Source organism: Equus caballus, chromosome 18 (assembly GCF_041296265.1).
Source record: "Equus caballus isolate H_3958 breed thoroughbred chromosome 18, TB-T2T, whole genome shotgun sequence".
NCBI classification, from domain to species: domain Eukaryota; kingdom Metazoa; phylum Chordata; class Mammalia; order Perissodactyla; family Equidae; genus Equus; species Equus caballus.
The window spans coordinates 77709654-77736869 of record NC_091701.1 but is presented as its reverse complement, the minus strand read 5'-3'; the positions used below and the strand labels follow the sequence as shown (position 1 = coordinate 77736869).

Genomic DNA, 27216 nt, shown 5'->3' with positions numbered 1-27216 from the left:
GGAGGCGGGGCCTGCGGCGCTCTGGGCGGATTCCTGAGGGGAGGGGCTGGGGGCTGGGAGGGAAAAGTTGAGAAAACTTTTACCCTGAGCGGGCTGCGGGGTGGGGAGTGGGGGGAAGCGCCCCAGAAAGGGGGTCTGCCTCAGAGACGTGCTCCTCTTCCGGTACCCGAGCGACACTTTCCTGGCGGGAGGGCTCCTGCGCCAGGGAGCCGAGGGGGGCGCAGCGCCGCGGCCGCGGAGGCGCGACCCCGAGGCACGTGGCCCGCCGGCCCGGGAACGCCGGGCGCTCAGCGCGGGCTCGGTACCGGCCGGGAGGGGTGCGCCTGGCGGATCGCCCTCCTCTCCCCAGACCCAAGGCGACCACGTGAGGCCACGACCCCCGTCCCGCCGGTAGAGGAGGCACAGACTCCGGGAGGGGAGGGGGACCCCGGCTCGGGCCACCCGCCCGCGCCCTCGGCCCGCGGCCTCGCGGTCTGCTGCGGCTTTAGTGAAGCTGCAGGAAAACCAAGACGCTGCTGGGGGAAGCTTGTAAAAGCAACCCGAGACCCCGTGCCCGGAATGCGGCGCGGTTCGGGGCGCGTCGTCGGGGGCCGTGTGCTCCTGGTTCCGCGGCGGGTGGCGTGGGAGCCCGAGGGCACTGCAGAAGCCACGGTGCGATCCTCTACCTGGAACCTGCGTAGGAAAGTTTGAATGCGTATTGCAAACCTGAGCATTTGCTAATTAAAGAGTTTTCAAAACACAAAGAGGTTATCCTGGTTCTCGGGGAGCGTCTTCTGATTGGCGAGCGTTCTTTTGTTCGGGGTCCGATCTTCGTCCTGCTCGGGGCGCTGGGCGCGCGAGGTCCAAGTTACCGCGGCCTCTCCCCTCCCTGGGCGCCGAGGAGTGTCCTGAATCCCCGTGCAGGAAGGGGACAGTGGAGAAGGGAGAAACGTCTCTCGCACACACGCACAGAGCAATCCTTTGCTTTAAAAAACGTTACTCTTGGCCGAGCCCTTGCCGGCGCTGGAGCCCTGACGGATTTCTGATCAGGTTGCGTGTTTGCAGAAGTTGCTGCTTCTGCTGCCCTGGTGAGCCTCTTCTCCAGCAAGAAAACACTGATTCTGAAATCTAAGGCAATTGATTGGGCTCTCTTCCATGGGAGGCTTCGGCTTCCTCTATTTTTCTTTTATTTATTTCCTATTACTCGAGTTTCCCAGGCATCTTTCCTTCCTCTTCGCAGTACTTTGTCTTCCCCTCTCCTGTTAATGGGTCTGGAGGGCTGACTCATTTGGGCCAAGGTAGGGTGTCAGACTGCTCGCATTCTCCATCCGGCCCTCAGCAGGAATCCCCATCGTTTCCCTCCACACCATGTCTCCCCCTCACACCTGGAACCATATTTTTTTTTTTTAGGGTCTCTGCCCCAAGATAGTAAGAAGGATCAATGGTATTTGCTTTAGAAGTGTGTCACTCCTTCCTCGTATTTTTTAAAGGGCTCCTCTTTCTCTTTCTAAATTATTATTCCTATTACCTAACACTGGAGAGCACTGATAGCGCTTTGAAAGATGCTGCTTAAAGACAATGCTGCTGCTTTGCTTTGTCATTTAAAGCGTCTGTGGTGGGGGGTTGGAAATCCTTTTTTCTTTCTGTGAGCTTCAGGATATCCTCCTTTTCTAAGTCAAATTTTCATGCTGCTTCATCAGGCCACTGATCTAAGTCATCCTTGCTTATTGAGGAAGAAATAGCAAGCACTGTCATCAAATAAAATGAAAACCAACAGGATGAAATGCTGTGTCTCAAATGCAATGAAAACCAGTTCAGTTGCTGAGCTTCTCTACTCCTCATCTTATAGCTCCAGACAGCTCCCTGATGTTAGGTAATAGGGATAATTATTTAGAAAGAAAAAAAGCCCGTAAAAAGATACAAGGGACGAGTGAAATATTTTTAAAACGGTCTAGGCATAAGATGCAGACAACCCATCCCAGATGGAAAGAATCACAGACGGGAGTCCTCTTGCTCTGTCCCAGGCAGACAAGTACAAAATACAGAGAAGCAAGGACCAATGTTTTGATGAGTATTTTGTTTTTTAAGATGATTTTTAAAAAGCCCACTCCAAAGTGATTCTGAAAAATAAGAATTTGCTGTTTGTGAGAGGGTGTGGTAGCTTTCCATGCCTGGTCTGATGTAGAATGCTGTGATTTCAGTGAGCTAAGTAATAAAAGGGAATAGATCAGAGAAGTAAGTTCACAATGTTGGGGGCCAAATAGTCTGTTTTAGGCTCTATGATAAATGTAGTAACATTGGTTCACATTCTGTGCAGGATGAATTTAATTTTCTTTTCCAAGCAACATCTTCCACACCCAACTCCCAAAGCCACTAACTGGTATCTTCTGTGGAGAGCTAAGGGTGAAAAATTTTGTCACTGTCTGCTGCAAATCTTCCAATCGTCTCTGCCCTCTAAAACAACAAAGGCTTTTATTTCTTTGCATGTAGTCATATGGCCCCACAGAGAAGTGATGCTATTCATTGGCTCCTGTTATTGAAATGCTACCTATTTTGGCCAAGTCCCAGGTTAATCTAGTTGCGTTACATTCTGATGTCAGGCCAGATTTGAACATGGCCACCTTCGTGGTGCCGCAATCCCGTGGTTGTAGTGAAACTCCAGCTGCAGGAATTACTCATGCAAGACCAGAAAGGGCAGTTTTAGCATATACTTCTCTTTCTGACCTCTCTTTTACCAGACCGTTTGTGACTATAACATTAAGCACTTGGAATTTCCAGTTGCCAGGTTGCCGTTGACTTCATTTTAGTTTGGGGTGTTGGAGCATTCCCCAGATGGGAACATGTTTATCCCTAAAGCAGACTTTCAAGTGTTAGGAAAGTTAGAAATGTCTACATTGAATGAGAGGAGGGCCATGCTGAAACCCTGTTAGGTGTGCTAGGCCCCACCCTGCAGAGGTGATTTTTAGGATAGATCAGTCACTGAATCGCTTTGACCATTTTCCTTGTGGGTTGAGTGTTGTATTAGTTAACCTATTGTGTCTGGCAGGCCGCAGAGACCTAGGAGGAGAAGCTGCAGGAACAAGACACACAGGGGTAATGAAAGACCCAAAGGACCGTTCTAGAAGAGTGAAGATGGGAGCTAGAGCAGTGGATCCCAAATCTGGCTAGTTATCAGAATCACCTGAGGAATTGAAAAAAAAAAATTTTCCGAGTCCCAGGCCCCACCTCAGACATGTTGAGTCAGAATCTCTGGCATTGGACTTGGGGACTTAATTTTTAAAAGCTCACTGGGTGATTCTTTTGAATTTGTCATGTTTGAGAACTACTGACCCAGACTCCGAATCCAAAGCATTTTGTGTGTCACTGATGCCTTATAGAATGTCTTTTGTCGTCAGTGCCCTAGAGTGGGTTCTGACTCCTGGTGACCCTGTGGGCAGCAGAGCGGAACCCTGCCAGATCTTCTTTTGTGCCATACTCTCCCCTTCCGGTGCTGTGTCGGGCAATGCTTGGCTGCTACTCATAGGGTTTCGCATGAAGTCCTCACTCTACTTGATTACATTTTGAACTGAAGGATGGAATAATGAGAACCATAAGAGAGGATGAAGTGTGTGTGTGTGTGTGTGTGTGTGCGCGCGCATGTGTGTAATTACAGAGAGAATAAGGGAGAGGGAGAGAGGTGATGGGATAAACGTCTGGTTGCAGGCTGTGATGTTGGGTCTGGGACCTTATTTATGGGTCTCAACAAGTTCACAGTGGCTACTCTAAAATGTAACAGCTGCCGCTCCCACAGTTCATTCACAGCTTTTCCTCAGACTGACATTGCCATCCCTGTGCCTTGTACCACGTGACCCCTCACCCCAGACAACTGAGCAGGAAGAGGCAAGCATCTGAGCAAGCCAGGAGGCTGTCTGGATGTTGAGTGGCCACGTGATCAGATCCTGTCATTCAGGGAGTCCGAGTGCAAAATACACTGGCAGAGGCGGAGGGACATTCAGTAAGATGGGAACAAGCGGGAACCAGGAAGCAGGAGAAGCTTGGAGGAAACAAGAGCCACGAGGCTGTGAGCTGAGTAGAGAGAGCAATTACATGGTGGTAGCAGGAGCTGTAGATAGAGAGATGGGAGAGCAGAATCCTTCAGAGTGGAGCTATAGGAGGAAGGATAGAGGGAGGGAGGAAGGAACGGAGGGAGGGAGGAAGGAATGCAGGGAGGAAAGAAGAAAAGGAGAAAGGAAGGAAGGAGAGAAGAAAAACCTGATTCAAAAGGTGATGTAAGAAGACCAGGACACAAGAGGGTTTCCTAGCTCCTTCCCAGGAATCCTACCTGGCCCGTTAATGAAGTCCCCTGACCGCCTGTGTGTTCCTGACAACTGGGGACAACCTCACTAAGCAGAATGCCAGCGCCCGGACAAAGGGGAAAAACACGGGTCTCTTCTGACTTCCTCCTGGGGACAGGCCCATAGCTGTGGAGGGCTGACCTCCGAGGACCAGCACCAGCCCAGGAGAGGCATCCACTCAGAGCTGACTAACAAGGCTCAGTCTCGCGGCCACCTTCCTCTCGCTCAATGGTTTGGATAAGAATTTGAGGAGATACTTCCTAAGACTGCAGCTGACACTGAGTTGACTCCGTTGAGTGACTGAGTGATTGTAAAAGTGTTGCAGTAAAGGCCCAGAAGACCTCTTTCTCCTGAGTTGTGCAATGTAAATGCTGTAGAGCATATTAAGTCCTTAGCATGGCGTGGAAGCTGCTAGTTGTCCACCAATATCTGTTCCTTCCTCCTTCCATAGTAATAGAGTCCCCAGTCTTTAGCTGGACATGTGGCCACTTGGAATAAAGACTCCATGTAAAAACCTCCCTTGCATCCATCCACTAAGCTCTGGCCAGTGGAATGTCAGCAGTCAGGTGCAACAGAAAGGGAGTGGATGTACCATCCTTCCCGCTCCTCATGGCTGGAACTCCAGAGCCTGTTGTGGAACATTCAGGGGGTTAGAAGGAGCCTGGGTCCCTTATGGTCCCTCATGGCACCCCACCAGCCTGGGATGGACTCCCTCTGGATGTCTCACATATGAGATCAAAACCAACCTGTCTTGTTTAAGCCAATATGACTCTACGTTTTCTCGTGCCCTCAGCCAAGCCTAATCCTCTTTTATCTTGTGGTGCCCAGCACAGAGTGGGCACTCATCAAATGTCAGCTTCCTTCTCGGCTTTCTTTAAAGGCTCCCTGGCTCCTGGGCTGTCACTGGTACTGGCTCCCGTGTTTTAGTGCTGCCCGTACCCGCCCGTTCATCTGGCAGGCCCCTGAGGGTAGAAACTGTGTCTTATTTTTCTCCTTTGCCTCTCACAAGGTAGACGTTTGATTTGTTGAATCAAATTGTGCAATTCATCGGTCAGATGAAGTTCAGTGAAAATAGAAACTATAAATTGCAGAAATGCAGGATGGAGAAAGACTAGCCAGGATCAAAAGACCTGGGAGTCCCGAGAGACCAGAGGCTAAGGGGTCAACAATGACTGCCGTGATTTTTAAGTCGAATGTAAACTTGGGAGGCATGAACTAAATGAAGTGGCGTGAAGGAACCTACTGGTAGGAAGAGTAACCCAAATAGTAATCACCAAATAAAAAGGTGATTCTCAAAGAGGGGGTGGGGATGGTGGTAGAGAGGTTTAATTTTTAAAAAATCTACTAAAAAAAACCTACTTTCTGGGCCCCACCCCTGGAGAATCTGCTTAACAGCTCCCCCAGGGCATCTACTAAGCAGCCAGGATAAAAAATAGCTGATGAGATGACAAGGTGAAAGTATTTGGTTGTTTCACTCAGAAAAATATATGAAGTCATTTAACTGTCTTCCCAAGTATATGAAAATTTGTTTGAGGTGGATGTGGTGCATTTCTCTCTCCTGAGGATCAAACAGAGGAAACGCTTCAGTTACAGCCAGGGAAATGAGAAGAATTCTTGGGGTCTGAGTCCAGCCGCTGACCCCTTTGCCTCAGGCAGGGCGGTTCACCTCCCTGGGCCTGGTGCTTCCTCCGTGAAGGCGGGGAGCCGGGCCTTGTGATCTGGCTCAGCCCTGAGAGTTTGGGCTCTGTTTGGGGGTGCTCACCTGGGCCAGGACTTCCCACAGTAGGGGCTTTATCGTGTGTTCCGTGGAAGTTATCCACAGGGCGAGCCAGTCTCCTCCCAGTTCCTGATGACCGGCGTGGCTGAGGCTCGGCAGCTCACCGTCTGTGCCCGACATGTGCAGAGAAGGCGGCACGCGGTGCCCTGAGTGTGGCCTTAAGGGCCACTTGCCCATCGCTTTTCTTCTCTTTCTCATTTCCACTTACTCCCCTTTCTCTCCCCCTCTCCCTGCCTCCTCCCTATTATTGTAAAATAGTACTTTAAACTCTAGAGCCAGGCTCTTCAATTAAGGTGTAGACAAAGTGGCTTGACTCCACTTGATTAAAAACTCTGTGAATGGGAGAGAACACAAACCTCAAAACATTTGCCTTTCAAAGCCAGAAGAGGGGGGAGAGAGAAACTGTTATGCGATCTCGAATTTGCCAGAGAATTTGCCAGATGTCAGTTTAAAGCGCCTAAAGAATTCCTAAGCCTTTGTTTACCAAATCCTCCCTCCGCACAGTCAGAACCTCGCGGGAGCCCGGCCGGTGGCTACCTGACCGCAGAGGCCACCGAAAGGCCAAAACAGAAGGGGAAGGGGCGGAATGGGGGATGGGGGAGGTATTTGAATTTGAGTTTTTCTCTTAATTATCTGGGGCTGCCCTCTGAGAAACCTGCTCTCTTTGCATTGGGAAATTAACTCTTAATCTCCACAAATGAGGGCAATCAACCCATTTACTAAATAAACACAGATCATTGCAGACTGTCTGCCCCTCTTTGTGATTTAATTGGAGAATGGCTTCACCTGAGGGAGGAGCCGAGGCGTGGCTGAGCCCAAGCAACCTGGCAGGGTCCCCAAAGGGAGGTGGGTGTTGAAGAGGTAGTTAAGAGATGGCGGAGGGAGCTGGGTTGTGATGAGGCCTTTCAGGGCTTTGAGATTTCCTTTTCCTTAGTAAATTGGAGTCCTTCCCTGGCTCAGGTCTTATCTGAATTTATTTGGGGCCTCCTGTTGTACGGTGTTAATTTTGGCTTTGAAAGTGTGAAGCTGGTTAAAGCAACTTTGTGTGTGTGTGTGTGTGTGTGTGAGGAAGATTGGCCCTGAGCTAATCTGTTGCCAATCTTCCTCTTTTTACTTGAGGAAGATTGTCCCTGAGCTAACATCTGTGTCAATCTTCCTCTATTTTATGTGGGATGCCACCACGGCGTGGCTTGATGAGTGGTGCTAGGTCCACGCCTGGGATCCAAACCTGCGAACCCTGGGGTGCCAAAGCAGAGTGTGCAAACCCAACCACTACAGCACTGGGCCAGCCCTGAAGCAACTCTTATTCGAATGCTGGCTATCAGAAGTCTCTGGGAGGGGAACAGGGAAGCCCTGTATTTCTTAGCTAACTCTCTTATTAATATGCTGAGCAATCTCCCCTTGCTTTAGTCACCAGGTACTTTGGCTTTAAGTAGTCACAGAAGGTTATTCCAATCCTGGGTAGTTACACTGCGGCAGGATGCAGTGCCTGGCGCATAGAGGGTGCGCAGTAAGTGACTGAATGAATGCATGCATGAATAAGGTACATCTTCAGCTGAAAATGGGGAAATAAAGCCACATAGCCCTCATTTATTTAAAAAAATGTGCTTAGAGATTACCATGCGCCAGGCACTGTGCGAAGTGCTGGGAATATAACGGGTCCCTGCTGCCATCCTGGAACTCAGGGTCCTGATGAACAAACGAAGCTGTGATGACCAAGCTGTGATGACCGTGGGTTTGTCTCAGATTTACCCTAGGAGTTTGGCCCTGAGCTAGGAACCAGCCCTGCTGTGATGTAAAAAGGGGGCTGATTGGAGAATGGTTTGGGGATTTATTTTTCAGAAAGGACATCGGAGGTCAGTAATTCTTCCCCTTCGTTTTACAGATGAGAAAACCGAAGCCCAAGATGGTGGAGCGAGTTGTCCAAGGGTTCACAGAAAGAACTGGAACTAGAATCCACATTTTTGGGTTCTTAGGCTTCTGCTTGATCCAAGAGCTTTGCACATAATGGCCCAACTTTATTTGTGGGTCTGTTTATCTTTGCTTCCTGCTAACCTCACACCGGAAGTGCTTGTGTGAGATCCAGAGTGGAAAGATCCGAGGGACCGGCCTGGCAGGGGCCTTGGGTGGGCTTGTGCCCGGGAGAGTCACGGGACACCGGCGAGTGTGGCTGCTCTGCTCAGGGGCCACAGCAGCGGTGCTTGGTCAGGAAGGAACTGGAAGGGGGGTACAGAAATTGCTGTCAGTGGGACCCCAGAGGCCGGGGGAGGGGTCTGGGGCTGTTCTGGGCCGTGTGAGCTGGGCAATGAGCTGCTGATCTGTGCTGTGGTCTCCAGCAGACTTGTGAGGAGCTGCTACCGATGGGGAGGCGTTTTGAAAACAGCCCAAGAGGCGAGAGAGGAAACATTTAAAGAAGAGATAAACAAAAGAGGTGACAGACTTCTCACGTTAGCAAAAGGGGCCTCAGTTTTGCTGTGAAACTCCACTCCTCCTCTTCCCCTAGCATGCCACTGAGGGGGCTCGTCCGCGGTTCCCGGAGGTGACCACTGTGTTAAGGCCTTAGTTCTGAGGACCATGTTGGTCTTGCTGTGTCTGAGCCCTGGGGTTGATGATATCCTGATTTAAATTCCAGCCAAACAGTAAGAGCCAGCCAGCCGATGGACTCCAATGTCTGGATTAGTCGGATCTTCACTATTTTTATGAACTGTAACATTCATTGAGTGCTTCCCACAGCCAGGCTTTGTGCTGAGCCCCTAACCTGCTCTATCTCCTGGAATCTTCATCACAACAGCCCTTTGAGATGGCCACTGTTTATTGGACCCATTTTATAGGCGGGGAAACGAAGGTCTGGAGATGTCCCTGATCACACAGGGAGGGAGGAAAAGAACAGGACTTTGAAGCCAGGACTTGCTTTGCAGAAAACACGTGTGGAAGGGGAGCAAAGAGGGAGGAAGTGAAGCCCCTTCCTGGGTGTGGGAGCCACCTGATCCCCCCAGTGTGTCTGGCCCCCAGTCCCCAAGGGCAGGCCGACCGGGAGAGTGTGTGTTCCCTGTGGAAGCCTCTAGGAGGACGCGTTTCCATCTACTGCCTCTGTCGCCAGCTGTCCGAGAGGACATCACAGGGGCAGGACATTTCTGGGATGCTGGAGCACTGAGGGGTGGCCAGAATGCTGGGCCTTCCCTAGTAGCCACCTCACATTTCTCACTCTGCTAGGAGGAGCGATAAAGTCGTTTTTCCATTAACTATTTTGAAAGCTCTTATTTTTGGTATAGTGGGGGCTCCCCTCCACTTTCTTTGGAGATGCAGTTTGAGAGTAATGGTTGAGAGCACTCGTTTTGTGGATTTGAATCCACAGCAGCTTGTTAGTTATGTGGCTTTGGACAAGCTGCTTAACTTCTCTGGGCCTCAGTTTCCTCATCTGTTAAATGGTGATAATATCAGCACCCGCCTCGTAGGATTGTGACGATCAAGTGAGATAATGCAATGAACTTAGTACCTGGCCTGCTGTAAATGTTCAAGAAAGGGTCATTATTATTGTTCTTTAATGGTGTAAAGAGACAATTTGGTCTAGGCAGATGGGGGCTCAAGTTTCTGGTTTCCCAGAAGGCCGCCAGCATCCTCGGTGCCCAGGTGAGATTGAAAGTGCTGTAGAAATGGCAGGGCCAGGGCAAAGTCATGCTTCAATCTGAATGTTTCCAGCAAGTTGAAAAGCTGAAGAGATGGCCATTTGAAAGTTGCTACAGACCACAGGAGCAACCGAAGAGAAAACTTTCCTTTCCAAATCTGGATGCCTACAACCCATACAAAAAAGATATTTTGGGCATCCCATGTTTATTTCTACCCATGTCCTTTTTAGGCATAGGGCTTCCAGAACCAAGAACTGTGCTAAGGACAAATGAAGAGGAAAGGTTATTTTTCATTCCTAGGCAATATGCATATAGAGTTTATCAACATGATCACAACCTTTTGCGGAGCTGAACTTCTAATGGGAAACAGGGAAAAAATGTAAGTGGTACATTTCTCACCATGCTTTACATTACTGCTTTATATTGTCCTGCCCGTTTCATTTGGGATGCAAACCAACTCAAACTGCCCTGCGGAGCACTTTAGATTTACAGAGCCTGTGGAACCCTTCCCAGTTTTGCAAATGGAAGGGCCCTAAGCAGTTACTTGCTGCACGGCAAGCCCCCCCGGCAGGCAGCATCCGCAAGGAGGGCCTAGTTGTGTTTCCCAAGTAGCCCTGCCCTTGGTGGGCGCCTAATAAATATTTGTGGAATAAATGAGTTGTTGTTTTCTACCTTGCCCTATGCAGCTCAATTTGTTGGTTTAAAAGAATTTTCCTCATCACAATTTCCAAAAGCTTAAACAGTAACATTTGTGTTTATGTATGTATGTAAAATAACAATTAATTAGAAAGTGCTGTTTTATGTTGTCGCTGGTGAAAAGCAGTGGCCTCTCTTTTATGACTTCTATAATCTAGTAAGAGCTTTGAGCACCCAAAGGCTTAGAATACTATCTTACTGTTTAAAAACCACAGATTCTTTTGATAAACATTAAAAAAAAAAAACCTTCACAATTGCCCAGAAAGTCTAATGAGTTTTTATCTGCATTTTTTAGAGCGGCTAAATAACTTGCCTGAGATCACAGAGCTGGTGAGTTATAACGGCTGGGGTTTGAACCCAGGCGGTCTGGCTCGAGAACGGGAGGCACCACTTGATCATGCTGATAATATGAGGTGTGTGTGTCACTGGGCATTGGGCAGTTCTGGCTGGAGAGATCTCACCTCTGTCTGAACTCCAGGGAGAGAGCGGTCTCTTTAAAGGGTTTCCATTCCATTTTGGACAGCTTTAATTGTTAGCAAGTCCTTCATTATATTGAACTGAAATCTGTGTCTGCGAGGTTTCCATTGATCTTCACAGCGCAAATGTAGTCCCTCTTCCACGTAACCACCCGCGGATATGTGAGTGCCACCCTCCCCCACACCTCCTCCTCTAAACTGTTTTTGGGAACAGTGGAAAGAGGTCCTCTCAAGATTCCAGGACCCCAAAGCAGCCGACGCTGAGAGGAGGTTGGACGGGGCTTATGCAGGAGGCGGAATGTTAAATCAGGCATTGTAAACAGCTGCTAGGCAGTGTTTAGAATGGTGGGCAAGGAATTCCCTAGGAACCAGCTAAGGATGGCTCACCATCCCTGAATTATACACTTCCCTGGAACACAGACGTTGCCATAAGATGTAATTGGTCCTGAAAGTGGTGAGCACAGTGGAATAGCAATGACTCCAGCCCTCTGATTTGTAGCTGAGTCTTTATGCCCACATAGATGGGGTTCAGTGGGAAAGGGAACCAGACGTGCAAAATTAGTGAGGATGAGACCAGAAAAAGACATCATAACAGGGAGGGGCCTGGATGGGGATGAAAAGTAGGTGCCGCAGCTGGAGTGATTACGTGGTGCCCGGCGGGTTTGAAATGGCAGCAAACCCTTGCTAAGTGAGAGGAGACAAATAGATGCTCTGGCAAGAGAGCCAGAAATGCCAATTTAAACCCTTGCTGTCCTCTCCATCAATTACATCATAGAAATGAAAATGCATGGGTATGTTGCAGGGTGGGTATGGCCGCAAAGCAAATGGAGCCAGCTCCCTGGGGAAAGCTCAGGCAAGAGGACTGAAGGAGAAACACATTTTGGCAGCCATTTTTAGCTGTCTCTGCCCCCACTCCCACCCCAGCCTTCAGGACCTGATGAATGGGTGGCTTATCCTCGTGTAACCACGTGGCTGAGTGTCTCTAAATGGTCAGCAAAGATGTGACAGCCCCAGAGTTCAGCAGAGCCCCAATCCTTATTGGGACTGAGATGCTCTGGAGAGGCAGCAAAGATGGCCAACAGGAGACCCTTTCATTGTGTCCAGATGCTTGTGTTCCTTCATCCGTCTGAAGCCATGTGCACTAGGCCCTGTGCTTGGCGCTGCACATACAGGGGTAAACAAGACCAGTGTGGCTCCTGCATAGTGCCTTCCAGGCTTCCTGGGTGCCCACGCCATGCAAGGCTTTGTGCTAGCCTGAATGGGTATGCAGGCTCTGACTGTCCCATCCTCTTTTAGGGCTTCTGGAAAGAGATGTGGAGGGTGAAAATCTTCTGTGCTGTTGGAATAGTGATGGCTCTGGGTACAGGAATGCTGGATGTTGGGACTGCCCATGCTGACTGTCTTCTTGGAGATGTGAGGTCTGCGGCCCCAGAGGGCTTCTTGGAGGAATACTCACAGGACACCCACCCCCACCCCCGACCCCTCAGCTTTTATGTCTGTCTTACTCTTGGAGACAAACTCCCCTTTGTCTAAATTTGGATATTGTTCTCTCTAATGGAGAGGAGCAAAAGTCTAGCAACGCCAGCTTCCCTTGGAATCTCAAGCCAAGCGTTTGAGCAGACAGGCATTGCTCATCCTGAGTCTCTCAGCATCTCCCAGCGATTAACATAACATGACACCAGGCCCATCAAGATAAGGATCCTAATGGCCACAATGGCTTCCCTTTCTTCCCTCAGCCGTCTTTATTGCTCTGCACGTTACGCTCGCTTCCAGCAGAGAAGAGTTTATAAGCGTGGGGCTAGGCGAGCCCGTTCTGCAGGCAGCTCCCCGCAAGGCTCGTGCAAGGGCTCCAGGGACAGAGATGCATTTCCCTTTAATAAGCTTCTCACACTACATTAAAGATAAAAGGGGAAGGGAAATATTTATATTCTGACAAAGCAGCTCTTCCCTTCAGGCTCTTGTTTTATTTATTAACTTGCTCTGTCCCTCTCTCTGTCTCTCTCTCTCTTTCGGGGGTAGGCATTTCCTCTCCTTCTCCCCTTTAGTCATTAATTTTGCAGGTGAGTGACAGTGACAGGAGGACTTTAGAATCATTGTCAAAGAGATGTGATTCGTATGTGGGTCCCATTCCCAGGTGACACAAACAGCTGTTCCTCTGCCCTCCTGGGAGCTGCTCCCCCTCACCAGCCTGACAGGTGGCACTCAGATGGCAGAAGGCAGCATACTGGTTAAGTTGTGTCATTTAAAACGAAGCTGTGTCAGTCCAGCAGGTTGTTCAGAGGTGCAGTAACCTGGATGCGTGACTGCACACCTGGGCTGCCTTCGACCTTTTGTTTGTTACACGTTTTCTTCTCTCACAGAGGTGATCCCTTAAAGATGCCTATTTCCTCCAGCTAACCTGCCCAAAACCAATAAAACACAGGTATGCTGTTCCGAATTTCTAGTCACCCCTTTTGCAATGATTTTCATTAAAGTTTCAGACCACCTATTGTTCCAAAGCCTGTGCGAGTTTGTTAAGGGTTAATCCTCTGAACAGCCCCCTCCCCTACAAGGAGTTGCCTAGATTAGCAGTCAGGAGACAGACGGGGATGTATGTGTGAGGGGATTAGGATCTGCTCAGTTTGCCTGTGTAATACCTGGGAGTATTCATCCTCTTTTCCAAGTAGAAGCTCTCTATAGTTTGGTAGTGACTTCTTTTTTAATGATACATAATCATCAATTAAAAATTCAAAGTAGAGGCGCCCCCCCCCCCCCCAACATGGTCGAGTGGTTAAGTTCATGGACTCCGCTTCGGTGGCCCAGGGATTCCCCCGTTCGGATCCTGGGCACGGACGTGGCACCTCTCACCAAGCCATGCTGAGGCGGCATCCCACATGCCACAACTAGAAGGGCCCACAACTAAAAATACACAACTATGTACCCAGGGCCTTTGGGGAGAAGAAGAAGAAGAAAAAAAGAAGATTGGCAACAGATGTTAGCTCAGGTGAAAAAAAAATTCAAAGTACAAGGAAAGCAACAAATGCCCTACCACCCACTTGTGGAGAAGCAGCTAGGGTGCTGCTTCAGAGCTCGGGATCTGGAGGTGGAAGCCTTGGGTTTGAAGCACTGCCACTTGCCACCTGTGTCCCCATAGGAAGCATCCCAGGTCTGTTTCCCTACCTGTAAACTGGGGGTGATAATAGTCTCTATCACTGCTTAGGAATCTTAGGAGGATTAAATACAGACGCACCTGTAACGTCTTTAAGATAGCACTGGACACACAGTGTAGTCCATAATAAGAATTAGCTATTGTTACTATTACCATCCCAAATAACCAATGAATAACAGTAAGTAATATTCTGGACTTCACCTTATGTATATGCAGAGAGAGAGGACAGAAATAATTTTATAGCAACAGGATCATATTATGCATGCTTTCAAAAATAAAATATTGGGTTTGGTTTTACCTGAACTTAACAGAAGAAAGGCACTCAGGTGAAATTGATGACCTTTACATATTAGTTCCTGAATGACAAGGTATATTAGTTTCCAAAAGATCACTCCCAGGTTAAGAAAAAACATAATAGATGATGAAAGTCAAAGGAAAGGTTGGGTGGGTGCTTTTGACTGACTTTCTGCCTAGTGATTGGCTGTTTCAATGCTCTCCGGCTTCTTCCGGTTCCCAATCTTTGATGCTTCCGTTATCTGTAATTTGTTTGGGTTTATGGCACCTGCATTCTGATTTGCATCCATTTATTTCTCCAGGGTTTAGTCCTCTGGATTCAATGTTTACTGCTAGTCCTTTTACCAAACTTTCCTGTTGCTCGTGCTCTGATTTGAGCCGTTTCTTGACTGGCTGTATCATTGTCATGTGGGTTTTCTCCCCCTCCCCCTGCAGAAGGACTCATCGGGGCTACATGGCCTGAATTCCTTCACATTTGAGGATGTCTGAGCGTTACCTCTCTGTATGGGGATGACTGCTTGCTGAGGGTAACATTCCTGGGTCACCTTTTCTTTCCCTCAGAACCTTCTGGCATTGAATGTTGCTATTTAGAAGGAGGAAGGCAGCTTTATCATTTCCCCCTTGTAGGGCCCTAGATTTTCTGCTTGGATGCTTGAAGGATTCTTTATTCTTGAAGTCGTGATGGTTCTATATCAGGTTTTCCTTGTTTAGAGGGAGACGCCCCCCCCCCCCCCCGCAACTTCCATCTGCAGATTCAAATATTCCTTGATTTTGGAGAAATTTTTCTGTATTATGCCCTCAAATATTTTTTTGGTTCTATTTTTGGGGTGGGGAAGAGGTTTCTCTTTCAGGTATGGACACCAATTTATTCTCTATTTATACTCCTTCCTTTCTAGTTTCTTTAATCTTTGTCTTGTCCCTCTGTTTTAACTTTTATTACCTTAAGTATTTCCTGGATGTGTTTGTTTCATTTTTCTTGGGAGGGGGATGTTGCCTTTATTTTTTCTCATAGAAGATGATGATGTTCTGGTTCTTAATTGTTTCCTTAGCTGCTGGATCTCTCCTTTTATCTCACTCTTTTGCTAGGTTTTTGAGCTTGTCCTGAGTGTTTCCCAAGAGGCAGAGGGAAATTCCCACCCCCGACACCGATAGTGTCACTTGGGGAGAGACAGGAAACACAGATAAAGCTAAACGACAATCAGAACCCTCTATAAGCTGAAGATGCGTCATCTTGACAGCAGGTGCTAGAGGTGTTTGGAAGAAGGACTGGTTACTAAGGGTTGATGGTTGAGATCTTCAGAGAACTGGGACAGGGAGCTGAGCAACATTGCAGTTTTGGAAAGCTGCCCAGGACAGGTGTGGGCATCGTGAGTCCCCCAGGCTGTGAGGACAGGAGAGGAAAGGACAGACGGTGGAGAGTGGGAACCACAGTGTGGGCTGGAGCCACACTATGGTGGGTTCCCCCGGCAAGTGGCTAGGTCCTCAGGCTTCAAAGTCACACAACCTGGGTTCAGGTCTTTCCTGCCTGCTCGCTTGGTGACCTTGGGCAAGGTACTTGATCTCTCTGAGCCTCACTTTCCTCATCTGTCAAATGGGAATGATAGTATAAGCCATCTAGTAGCATTGTTAATGAAGATTAAATGAGATAACTCATCTAAAGGGAAAGGTGATTAACACATTGTAATAGGTAGCAATAAATGGTGGCTATTATTGTGGACGGTCTTGAGTCCCTAACTAGATTCTGAGCTCCCCGGGGGAAGGATTGTACGTTTTTCCTCATTTTATGCCCAGCACATGGTAGATGATCAGTAAATGTGTGGATGACTTTATTGTATCAGTTAGGTTGCAGGTCGTTGCAGGCAGCAGAAACCCTAACTCAAACTGGCTCAAGCCAGGGATTGCTGGCCTGCTGCCTGTGGATCCACTACCTGTTTTCGTGCAGTCCATGAGCTAAGAATGGGTTTTACACTTTTAAATGTTTGAAAAAAAATCAAAAGGAGAATATTTGGAGAAACTTGAAAATTATATGAAATTCAAATTTCAGTGTCTATAAAAAAGTTTTATTGAAACACACCCGTACTCATTCATTTACATATGCGTAGGGCAGATATTGGCAAACTTTCTGTAAAGGGGGACAGATAGTAAATATTTTAGGCTTTGCAGACTCTGCGTCCTCTGTCCTAACTACTCTGCCATTGTAGCAGGAAAATGGCCCTAGGCAATAACCTTCAAAGAGAAGACAAGACCTGAGGACAGGAAACAGCAAAAAGTGGAAAGGCCCGTGGACGGGAAGGCAGCTCTCCGGAGTTCTGGGCTTGACTCTCACCAGCCAATGTTAGGGTTTTGGTCAAGTCACTGAACTTCTCTGGCTCAGATTATCTGCAAAACAAAATGGTTGGACTAGATTTTGAAAGCTTCTTTTAGCTCTGAAAGTTCTCTTTTTCTATTTGGTGTCCTAGTTTAAGTCCCCGGACCTTTTCTGAAGATGTGTACAGCAGGCAGAATAGTGCTCCGATGGCAAGCAACAGAAACCAGCTCTAGTTGATTTAAGTGCAAAAAATATTTATTGTAAGGCTGCCATGGTAGGTCACAGAACTAAAGCGAAAGCAGAAAAGACAAGCTTGGAGAGGACAGGAGCCAGGGCAGGTCAAGGCAGCAGGAGCTAAAGAAGAGTTTCTTCAGAACACCGCAGTCTCAGCTGAACTCTGACTATTCTCAAGATCATTCAAGATTAAAATTCTCATGTTATGTTGCTGGTCTAGCTTAGGGTTGTATAAAGGAACCCCCATGATTGTATCCAACAGGGAAGGATAGTTCCCAAAGCCAAATGAGGGGCTACGACCAGAAAAAGGAGGAATGGATCCTGAGCAGATATCCATGCTAAAGGGTGTGGTTGTCTGAGTGCTAGACATTGTAGCATGAGGAGCCAACAAATGATTCAAAGAAATCAAAATGTTTCTTGAGTCATTTGCTCATTTTCTCAGCAAATACTTACTGAATTTGCGAATGGCATTTTGGAGGACGCCAAAGAAATAGAATAATGACCTGTAAGACTGGTGGGAAAAGGTGCTCGGATCTCACTCAGGATGACCTGGGAACACAATTATATTCCCTTTTAATTTGAGTCATTAAAATATATCTGAGCATATGCAACTGCTGCTCATTATAGGAGAGATGTTAAGTAATTCTCTAATTGTATGTATTACACCGTAGGCAGAGGAGCCTGAGACAAGTGACTTACGTGTCAAGGGGCAGAGCTAGAAGCAGGACTTGACTTCCTGACTTGAATAACTGTTCTAAGGCAGCTGCCTAGCAACCACGGCCCCCGTTCAGGAGCAGCTATCGTGTGAGGAGGCTGGTGCCTGGCTCCCCCACTACGCCACGAACTTCTCAAGGGCAGGACCTGGCTCCTGGTCCTCTGTTTCCCCCCAAGGCCTCACGTGGCACTGGGCCTGCAGAAGACAGATGCTCAATAAGGAGCCTGCGTTACAGCTTCCACGGATGAAGCCGAGCCTGTCTATGGCTGCTTCGGATGCAGACTCTGAAGCCAAAGAGGATTGCAAACATCCTGGCATCTGTCCGAAAAGCCTAGTCTAGGGGCACAGAAGGACTTAACTCAGAGCAGAAGAGTTTCAGAGTCTTTGCTAACAGGAGATTGAGCTGTGAGCTCAGGGCGTTCACCTTAGACGGCTTCTCCCTCTCAGTGTGTACGTTATTACTTCTGGCAAATCATGAAAAACATGACCTCACAAAGAAACCAGTGAGAGCCATCATCTTGATTCATCTCTCTCCTTTTCAATGGGAAAAAACTGGCCTGTGCCTCGAACTTTGCTCAGCAGGAAATGTTTATAGAAATTAGTCGTCAATCGAGGACTTGTGCATGTGTGTGCTCTTTGTTTAGAGAAACTCACCAACGCCCTGGACTCACCTCTGGAGGCTCCCGGCCAGGCCTTCAGCAGCACCCCTGGTCCCACGGCCGAGGCTCAGGCAGGCCACGGCTCCACGGCCGGGGCTTCGCGGCTGGATCCCGGGGCGTGCATCTCAGAGGCCGTGAAATCACTGACCAAATAAAATTGCTTCTTCTTTTCATTGTTATTTGCCCTTACCTGAAAAGGGGGTTTGTGTTATTACCTTCTCCCCTGAGGCCATCAGTCTGCCCCTCCAGCTCTAGATTTGTGGGATGGCAGTGACTTCCAGCTTCAGTTTCACAACAGCTTAAAGTGTCTCCAGTTATCTGCAGCCTGTTGAGAAATCCTCAAAACTAAATTCGTCTCGGTTCACTTAGGCTTCCTAAGTCAGCATCACCGTGTGCTGCAAGGAGCAGCAGGGGGGATGTGGGGAAATCAGAGGCCTCACAGACGGCCGTGTCTCCAAAAAGATTGGCGCCCTTGGACGTTATTCTGGGCTGGTTCATCACCACTTTTCTCATCTCCGTGGCAGGAATATGGTGTTCATTTGTTTAAAGAAAGATTTTGTTTTTTCTGAATCTCAGCATCAACCAGCCCCTCTACACTTGCTCCTTCATTGTCTCCTGGTATCTACATAACTGTGGTTCCTTCACTTTCCCCCTCGGCCCTCACCATTTTCCACATCCATTGCCGTGTCACGTCAATCCCCTGCCCTTGTGTGCGACAGTGAATCTGAGGAGTTTATTACTAAAGTCCATTTGGGCTGACTTCCTCCATGTCAGTTTCCCTGGCCACTCCAGTGGGCACTCAAGATCTTGCCCTTTGCTTTGGAGACCTTCCTGGTGGGCCACCCTTACCTACACCTCCCTTATAAGCCAAGAGATTCTCCAGGGAGCCCAGCTGACCTCCTCAACTTCCTTGTTTTCCAATACTCGCTTAAAAGCAAAACTACAAGAAAATAATTTTCCTTCTGCTTCAGCCGGACTTCATTTTTCTCCATGTAGCCGCAGAGATTAGAACCACACGAATCTAGAGCGATGTTGAAGGATTTGACAAGAAAAGTCCAAAGAGAAGCGTGGCAGCAATATTAGCAGGCATGGTCTCGGATGAGGCTGTCCAAAGGCAGCTGACACCACGTCTGCCCTCCAGAGCCCAGCGCGTGGCTTGCTGTGCGGGTCTGCTCTGAGCTAACGCAGGACCACCTACTTTTTGGACAGTTCCCCTCTTTTCCCTCCCCTTTTGCCCTTTCTCTTAAAAAGTTTCCAAACTTTTTAATGTCACACCCGTTTAGACGGTGATTCAAATACCAGGAGCATCCAAAGAATGTTTAAAGTTTCCATTCATCAAGCGGCTTTGCTAGAGTTCAGGCGGGACACACCCAGGGCTGTGGGTGGGATTGACAGCCAGACCGGTGGTTCGTCTACTCTCCAGCTGGGTGCTCTGGAGCGGGTTAGAGACACAGGCCTGAGGCTCAGCAGGGGAAGAGGTATGAAGGACAGATGAACAGTAGTAGAAGGGGCGTGTGTGCAGCGGATTCCAGCACAGGCCGATCTCCCTTTCTCTCTGCCCGGATCTTTCTTTCTCTGAAGCTGACCCACTGACACTCCCTCGCCTCATAATTAACACTCTGCGCAGTGGGAGCTTTTGTTTAGGGCTTTTTCCTCTAGGGAAGTTGTGGGGAGGGTTGGAGCAAAGGGAAGGTTTTTAGCAGGGAGGAACCTGCAGAAGAGAGAGCTGTGTGGAAAGCAGGGAAATGGGCAGGGTTTTGTTGAGCAAATCAAAACCCTTGCCAGAGCCTAGTTCCAGTTTATCTTTGTTACGTCACCAGACAATCAGCTGCTATGTTAGGAGAGAAGGGAAAAACCACACAGACCCAAATCTTGTCCCAAAGCTTGTCAATGACCATGTTCCTGTAGTCCCCCCTGAGTTGGTGGCCACCACATATCTCTGTGAAAACTCTTAACTGTAGTGTCCGGAACCCTGCTTGTATCCAGCCCAGTGAGATCATTAAAACTCACCCAAGGGCTGCAGACAATTAAAATAATGATGTACAGCTTCACAAATTGGCATGAGTAACTTGGGTGATACCAAAGAGGAAAGGAGGATTTTGAGCCTCTCCAGTAAATGAGCTTTAATGAGGATGTCTATTGCTTTTCCTGCCATCATTTCTTGTTCTAAAATAAAGCTACCAAGTTCTGTTGACATAATCCCTACAATGATGCTGTCCCCAGATGGGATGGCCCTCTGTCCAAAAGTCACACTCCCTATCTGATCACTTTTGTTTCTCTTGAACTGAAAAGGTCAGCTTGAGTGAGGTATTGCATGTAACCTTTGCAATTTTCATTTGATCCTATAAGAAGAGAGGGAAGGATTAGGTTTGAGTTGTGAGAAAATTCAGTGCTTACTTCACGGCTCTCTCCTCCTGATCATGGGGTGGTACGTTTTCCAACCTCTTGGGGAGTCCAGTTGATTAAACAAGGCTCATTCTGAGCTTGAATCAAACATGAGTTGAGGGCCGGGGAGGCCCCCAGCTGTTTGAAGGACCACCTGTTTGCAAAGAAGCCTCAAAATAGTAGAGTAAAAAGATTTTTTGGATAGAGCCAGCTCAGGCAAGGTCATGTCTTAAGGGAATAAGCTGTAACTGAATTAGAAACAGGTGGATTAGTTTTTCTTGAAAATATTCTTTTTTAAAAAAATTAGGGGGAAATTCTTAGCATGATGCATTTCAGATTTGATGCAACTGAGACTGGGGACAGGGGTGATTCACTGAATCCAGCGTGTGTGTATCAGCTAATGGCTGATGTTATGGCACCTGAGTATACAATGTATACATATCATACATGTTACCCATGAAAGCCTTCCATTGGCTAATGGAGCTCATGACCAGCACATAAATAAATTCTCTGTGTCTACACTTCTGTTTTTAAATCACTAGCTTGTTCTAAAAAACCACCATCACCACCACCAACAACAAAATTGCCAACGCCATCAATAGTTAATTCTAAAAACAGAAATGTAAAAACAAATATGTCTTATCTCATCTTTTAAATTTATATCATTTGATGTGCTCACAGTTCCTAATAAGGAAAGTAAAGATTAGTTAAACAAACTATTAGCTTAGGAAAAGACTTGTCAAGATTGGCCCACTCGACAAAAATGTGACTCATTCTCAAGTTATATGTGTGTATGTATACATATGCATGTATGAATAATCTTGTTGTCATGCCCCTGAAATGCCCACTAGGTGATCCACGAATTTCCCCCTATAATTTCAGCACAAAGCTTTGTATACAGCAGGTGCATCTTACTTGACTGCATTGTATTAAGCATCTACCACAAGGGGTAGGGCAAATAAACCTTGGAGTCAAGATTATCCTTGAAAAATCTCTTCAATGGCTTATGAACTACAATATAGGGACAGCTCTCACTAGGTCCAACACAGGCAGATTTGTCTCTGATAATGGATCAGACTTTTTTGTTTTGTCTGTTTTTGGTTGGGAGCCAGATGAATCAGCTGGCTTTTATTTGGAGGCCCTGATATACCCCAAACCCTTATCTTATCTTTCAAACTCTAGCCTTACATTCAGCCTCACCCTTGAGAGGTACAAGAAAAGTAAAACGAGCAGAGTGGACAGCAGATCCATGCCCCTCGCCTCGCTGGCTCTGGGGTCTGTCCTTGAGTGAGTGGGGGGTGGAAGGTACACACTATTGAAAGTGTTCTTTTTCTTTTTTCTTTGTGCCATGTGCACAGAGTTGAATTTGTATCATATATTATGAATCTACCATAAATATTTATTGAATTAACAAATGTTTAAGATGATATTAGATATTATTTGGTTCAATTGGTCTACTGACTTGTATGCATATAAGCTATTTTTCCTCACTGGAAAAAATCAATAGTTTAAATGGCTTTTAGTTATAGCAAAGCATGTGAAAGAGTCTAAAAGAAGAAATTACCAATTACTTTAAAAAGGAAAAAAAAAAAAAAAAACCAGCCAGACTACTTTGATGAAGGCCTTCCCATAAATATTCTGAATTTCTTAGGGGTACAATATATAGCAATACTGGCAATTTTAATACCATCACTAATCATTTGGAATACTCTGACATCCTTTCACTATAATATTTGTATATTTAGTGGAAGCTTTTTGAAAAGTCATTCCACTACCCAACAAAAGTCATTTTATAGTTATGATGTAATTTTAAGGTAGTATTTCAGGGCTGTCAAGATCAAAGACTTGAAATATGACTTACAAAAAAAAAGTTCTCAGGAGAGGCCACTCCAAACAACCTTCTAAAGGAACTAACCAATCACATCTCATCTTCTGTTTTCCTTTGGTTTTTGGAAATAGAATCATACAAAAGATACATTCTCCAGAGGCACATGAATTAAAATGAAAGAGTGAAAATAAATAATCCTAGATGAAACTTTCCCTCTGATTTAAACAGTGAGAAATATATGCACTCAATGTATTGGCCATAAAAATAGGAAAACTGTTCTCAAATTTTGAATTGGGCTCAATACCAAAATCTGAAAATGGATATCATGAAAGCCACTTTATGGTTATTGCGTTAATTGGAGGAAATTTTTTTAATGCACGGGGGGTGTCTGTCTAGTTTATCTTCTTGGGCCTTATAAGCCAAAACTAGAGATTATCTTTAAAAGTGAAAATCCTTTCAGTACAATAAAACCCAAATTGACGTATTAAGTTTTTCTATATTTTTGCTTGCTGACTACTGTAAACTCAGCTGTCAACTACTGATCTGGCCTGAAGGGACTGTCCTGGGTGGATTCACAAAAGTATTTACTTTCTCTGCTTGTCCAAGGTGATGAAGAAGGGTGACATCAAGTTATAGCGCTCCACGGTGGCCCCCTCTGACTTCCTCAGGCTAAAGAGAGGAAAAACAAAAAGCCAAACAATGCTCGTTCACTTATAAAGCATTTTTAGATGGTGACGATTATTTTTTGATCATGATCTACCAACCCTTTAAAAGAAAAATAAGGAAAAAGAAGTGTTTGTGGTGCCTACCCCCATCCCCCCAGTGACTCAGAGCAGGACTCCAACACAGTATCTTTCTTTTGAGCTTCTTGACGGATTTGGCTGAGACAGCTCAATTGTTCTGAAGAAGACTGGCCCTACAGGTGGAAGAAGCAACTGAAGATCACAAGCAAGTAAAAAAAAAAACCCAAAAAACTCAATTTACACTTTTCCTCCAGAACGAGAGGACATTTGCTTTTGTCTTTGGAAGACGTCACTTCCAGTGAAAAATCCAAATTGTACAATGTGATGTACCCACTTGAGACTTGAGATAGGCTACTGCCTCGAAGGGCTGCTCTCCCAAGTTGTCCACACATCACTGCTTGTCTCTGAAGGCTATGCTCCCTCGCAAAGCACACACTTGTCTCCGACGCAGTCATAGCCGTAGTCATAAGAGTGTGTAACCACCACCACGATGGCAGCTACCCCTCCACAGGGCCCACCGCTGTGTGTCTGACCCAGACTGGCCATGTGCACTTGTTGGCTCGTTCATCTTCACAGCTCTCCCTTAAAGAAGGGTTTATTATCACCATTTTACAAATGAGGAAACTGAGTTCAGAGATGTTCTGTGGGCTAGCGTCTCATGATGAGGAAGTAGTAAACTGCAACTCGGACCCATGTCTGACTTTAAACACATTCTTTTATACTCTCCATTTCTAATACTCTAGCCAACTGTTACGGCTATTTCTCTTTTGAGGGGGATTTTAGGGGAGATGAGGAGCCAAATAAACTGGGAGAGGGCGTCTGGGAATTTTTCAGGAAGATCGGACAATAAGTGCCTAGTACTATCCTGGATATTCCTTCAATGAACTTGGAAGGCCAGGTTCATTCACTGTTGTCTCCCATTGGTGGGCATATAAGAGATCAATAAATGTGAAATGAATGGAGATAATAGATGCTCATTAAATTTGTTCTGAATTGAATTTTAAAACCACTGCCATACCAACAGTTGGGAATCCACAATTTCTACACAGGAAGAGTTTAAGGAATGGTGATCTGGTTGAAAGGGAGCCTAGGTGGACTGTCTTGGAGCATATCGAGGGCTGGCTGGTTTGGTGACAGTGGCAATGAGTGGTAATGACGGCAACTCAGGACACAGCAGAGTCCTCTCTAACCTACTCAGCATGGCGCCTGAGTACCTGCTCCAGCCCAGTGAGGGGTCAGTGGTCTCAGGGCCAGTGAAGAACCCACCACCTAACACAGACATTACAGGGAGTCTGTGAAGGACAGGACGGACTGGCTGGTCCTTCCCCCGGTGGTCAGCTCTCTGCTGCCAGCAGTGCTGCAGCTCGACTGCTCAGGATGTTTTCTGCAATGCAATGACAGTGTGATGGAAGAGCCATCGCCTCAGCACCACGCAGCCCTGCCAAGCCTTGGGAGTGCCTATGTTCGCGCTGGCCTCAGCTGCTCTCCTGAGAACCCACCCCGCTTGGTGAGGCCCACAGATGGAAAGGAGGGAGGGGTGCCTTCCCTAATATAACATCTTAGCACATTAATCAAAAGTAAAATGAAAGCAAATTTCCCCCAAATATAAACCATGCCGATGACATCTCTCTCTTTAGAACAGGGCTGTGGCAGGGTCCAGCTGGGCTCGCCAGCCCGTATCCATGGATGTAAGCGAGAAGAGTGCAGAGGATGTAGGAGATAAAGTTTCTCTGTTAGGGAGGAGATTTGAAACTGGATTCAAACGAAAGAGAGGGGCCTTATTGTTGAGGTTTGCGTCTCGGAGGAAGACATCTTTCCAGCTGAAACACTTAACAAACCAAACCCACAGAATTGGAAATTCTAGACTCTTGGTTGAGAGCACCTGGGGGCCCGGTCGTCCGCTCTCTCTTCTCTGGGAGGCCATACTTTTGACATGTCTGGATTAAGGGAGGCCTTGTGCCATTCTCCGGAGGTTTCCTCTCTGCAATCTGACCTCCCTCCACAGTCTCCAAGTGTTTTAGATCCAGAGGCCATTTTCCCTCTCGCCTGGCATCCGTCTGAGAGGGTGAAAGCATGTGTGAATGAGAATGTACCTTACAGACAGGAGTTCCCTTGAAGACTCCTGTACTCCTCTCAGAGCCTAGAGTAGTGGCGGCCAAAGCAGAGACTCAGCAAAGGCCCATCAAATAAATAAAACAATGGACTGGAATGCTCTCTTGTTGGCCGATCTGAAAACCAAAATCCTTACAAGCTGCTTCCTGTTTCGCAATATTGGCCTCATTTCTGGGAGCAAGGAGAGCGAGGAGAAAGTCTGATGAGAACTGTCCATGAAGGCAGGGTGTTAAATGCAGTCTTTCCCCTGGAAAGAGTGGCCACGGCACAAGACAAGTTTCCACCTTGTCCTTCTCTCCAGGGCGGCCTGGTTATCGTGTTTCTAGGGAGAAAAAGAGATATTTCCAAGAGCAGAGAAGAAGAGAGAGCTCAGGAAAACCTGGGCCTCCAGGTGCTTTTTCAACCGAAGAGTCGATTGGACTTTTGACCCTTCGAATACTACACACAAAAAGGTTTTTTGTACCTTCTCATTTATGAAGTCTATCAAAGTGGGACAAACATGAAATAAAATTAAGCCCATAAATTTAACAATCACTCTCGCTTGCTGTTAGAAACCTCTTAAGAATTTATGCCCAAGTTTCTATTTTATCTGTAACTATAACTTTGTTTTCACTGGAAGGGGAAGTTCCTTCAGCGGAGGGTAATTTAATTTTGTCAGTAACCAGACACATTCTGTTTAGATTTGGAATCCTTTTAAAATGGGAGCTTTCTATCAATCACCCGCCCAAGCGTGTTTGGACTGTGGGTTCTTGGAGAAAGGGGCCCTCTGCCTATTGATGACGTGGGGACCGGACCTCCTTCTCAGAGGCAGCTTCCAGGAGAGAAATATTATCAATATCCACGTGTTAATTAGCAGGAAATGGCCTGGCCGCGTGGCCTCCCCGGTCCCCCATCCGGCCGAAGCCTTCCTTCTCCGAAAGCGGCCGCTGGACGCTGCAGAAGGGAGGAGAATTCTAGCAACAGTGAAAATGTAACTTTCCACTCCATCACAAGAAGCCAGACACAGAAACCATATTCAAAGAGTTCTTTGTCCACAAGATAACGTTTGAATCGGAAACTTGTTTAGCCAGATTCTCCTGTTACAATTTACTGCTTCATCAGGTGGGGGCAGGGAAAGGCACAATCCAGCCTTTAAATAATAGGAGGATTCCCACAGGAAGGTCGGCAACTCCAAATGCGTGTTTTTAAAAATCGCTCGTGTCCCCGCACCTCAGCCTCGGGCGTGGAAAATGCGCCTGTGGCTGCGGGAGTGTGCCTGCTTGGGAGGAGGGACTCTGCGCAAATACCCACACACGAGAGTGTGCGGCTTTCAAGTCGGAGAGGAAAAAACAGCCAAGAGCGGTGGAGTTTAGAATACCTTCCCTCCCAGGGATTAGAGGCGGGAGCAGAGACTGGAGGAATGGGAGAGGGGAAAGGATGGACAGACATCTCCCTGCAGTGAACTCCTGGGAGAACAATCGCCTTTGTTCAAAGCAGGCTGAGAGAGCAGCTTGGGAAGCACCGGATCCGGGCTCGGGGCAGGTTAGGGCCTGCGTGCACGCGTGAGGTCTCCTGGTGACCAAGGGCCCAGGTGGGTGGGCCTGGAATGCTGATACTAGAGAAGGGCTGAGGGGGTGTTTTGGCCCATTCTCTGCCCACCTCCACCCAGAGTTGCGACTGCTTCCCTCCTGAAGCCCCCTCCAGCGTTCCTAGTGGGGGATGGGAGAGAGCAGACTTCCTGCCTCCCTGGGGAGAGCCAGGTTGGCTGCGGGGCCGGCCGTGGACTGGGATTCCACTGCCCAGTGCTGGGGCCCTGGTCCTGACTGGGCCACAATCCCCTGGGGAGTTAAAACAAAACAAAAGCATTCCTGGGCCCCCTAATATCTTTTGAATCCAAATCTTCATGGAGATTAGGCTTGAGAA

At 47.4% G+C, this 27216-nt stretch overlaps 1 long non-coding RNA gene across 1 annotated transcript; it reads left to right on the top strand.

The window, feature by feature from the left end:
* Positions 1-6740: 6740 nt before the first annotated feature.
* On the top strand, positions 6741-24159 carry LOC111768800 (uncharacterized). The gene is made up of 3 exons (XR_011428615.1): positions 6741-10095; positions 10708-10825; positions 17544-24159. It is a non-coding gene; the product is annotated as an uncharacterized lncRNA (long non-coding RNA).
* Positions 24160-27216: the final 3057 nt, after the last annotated feature.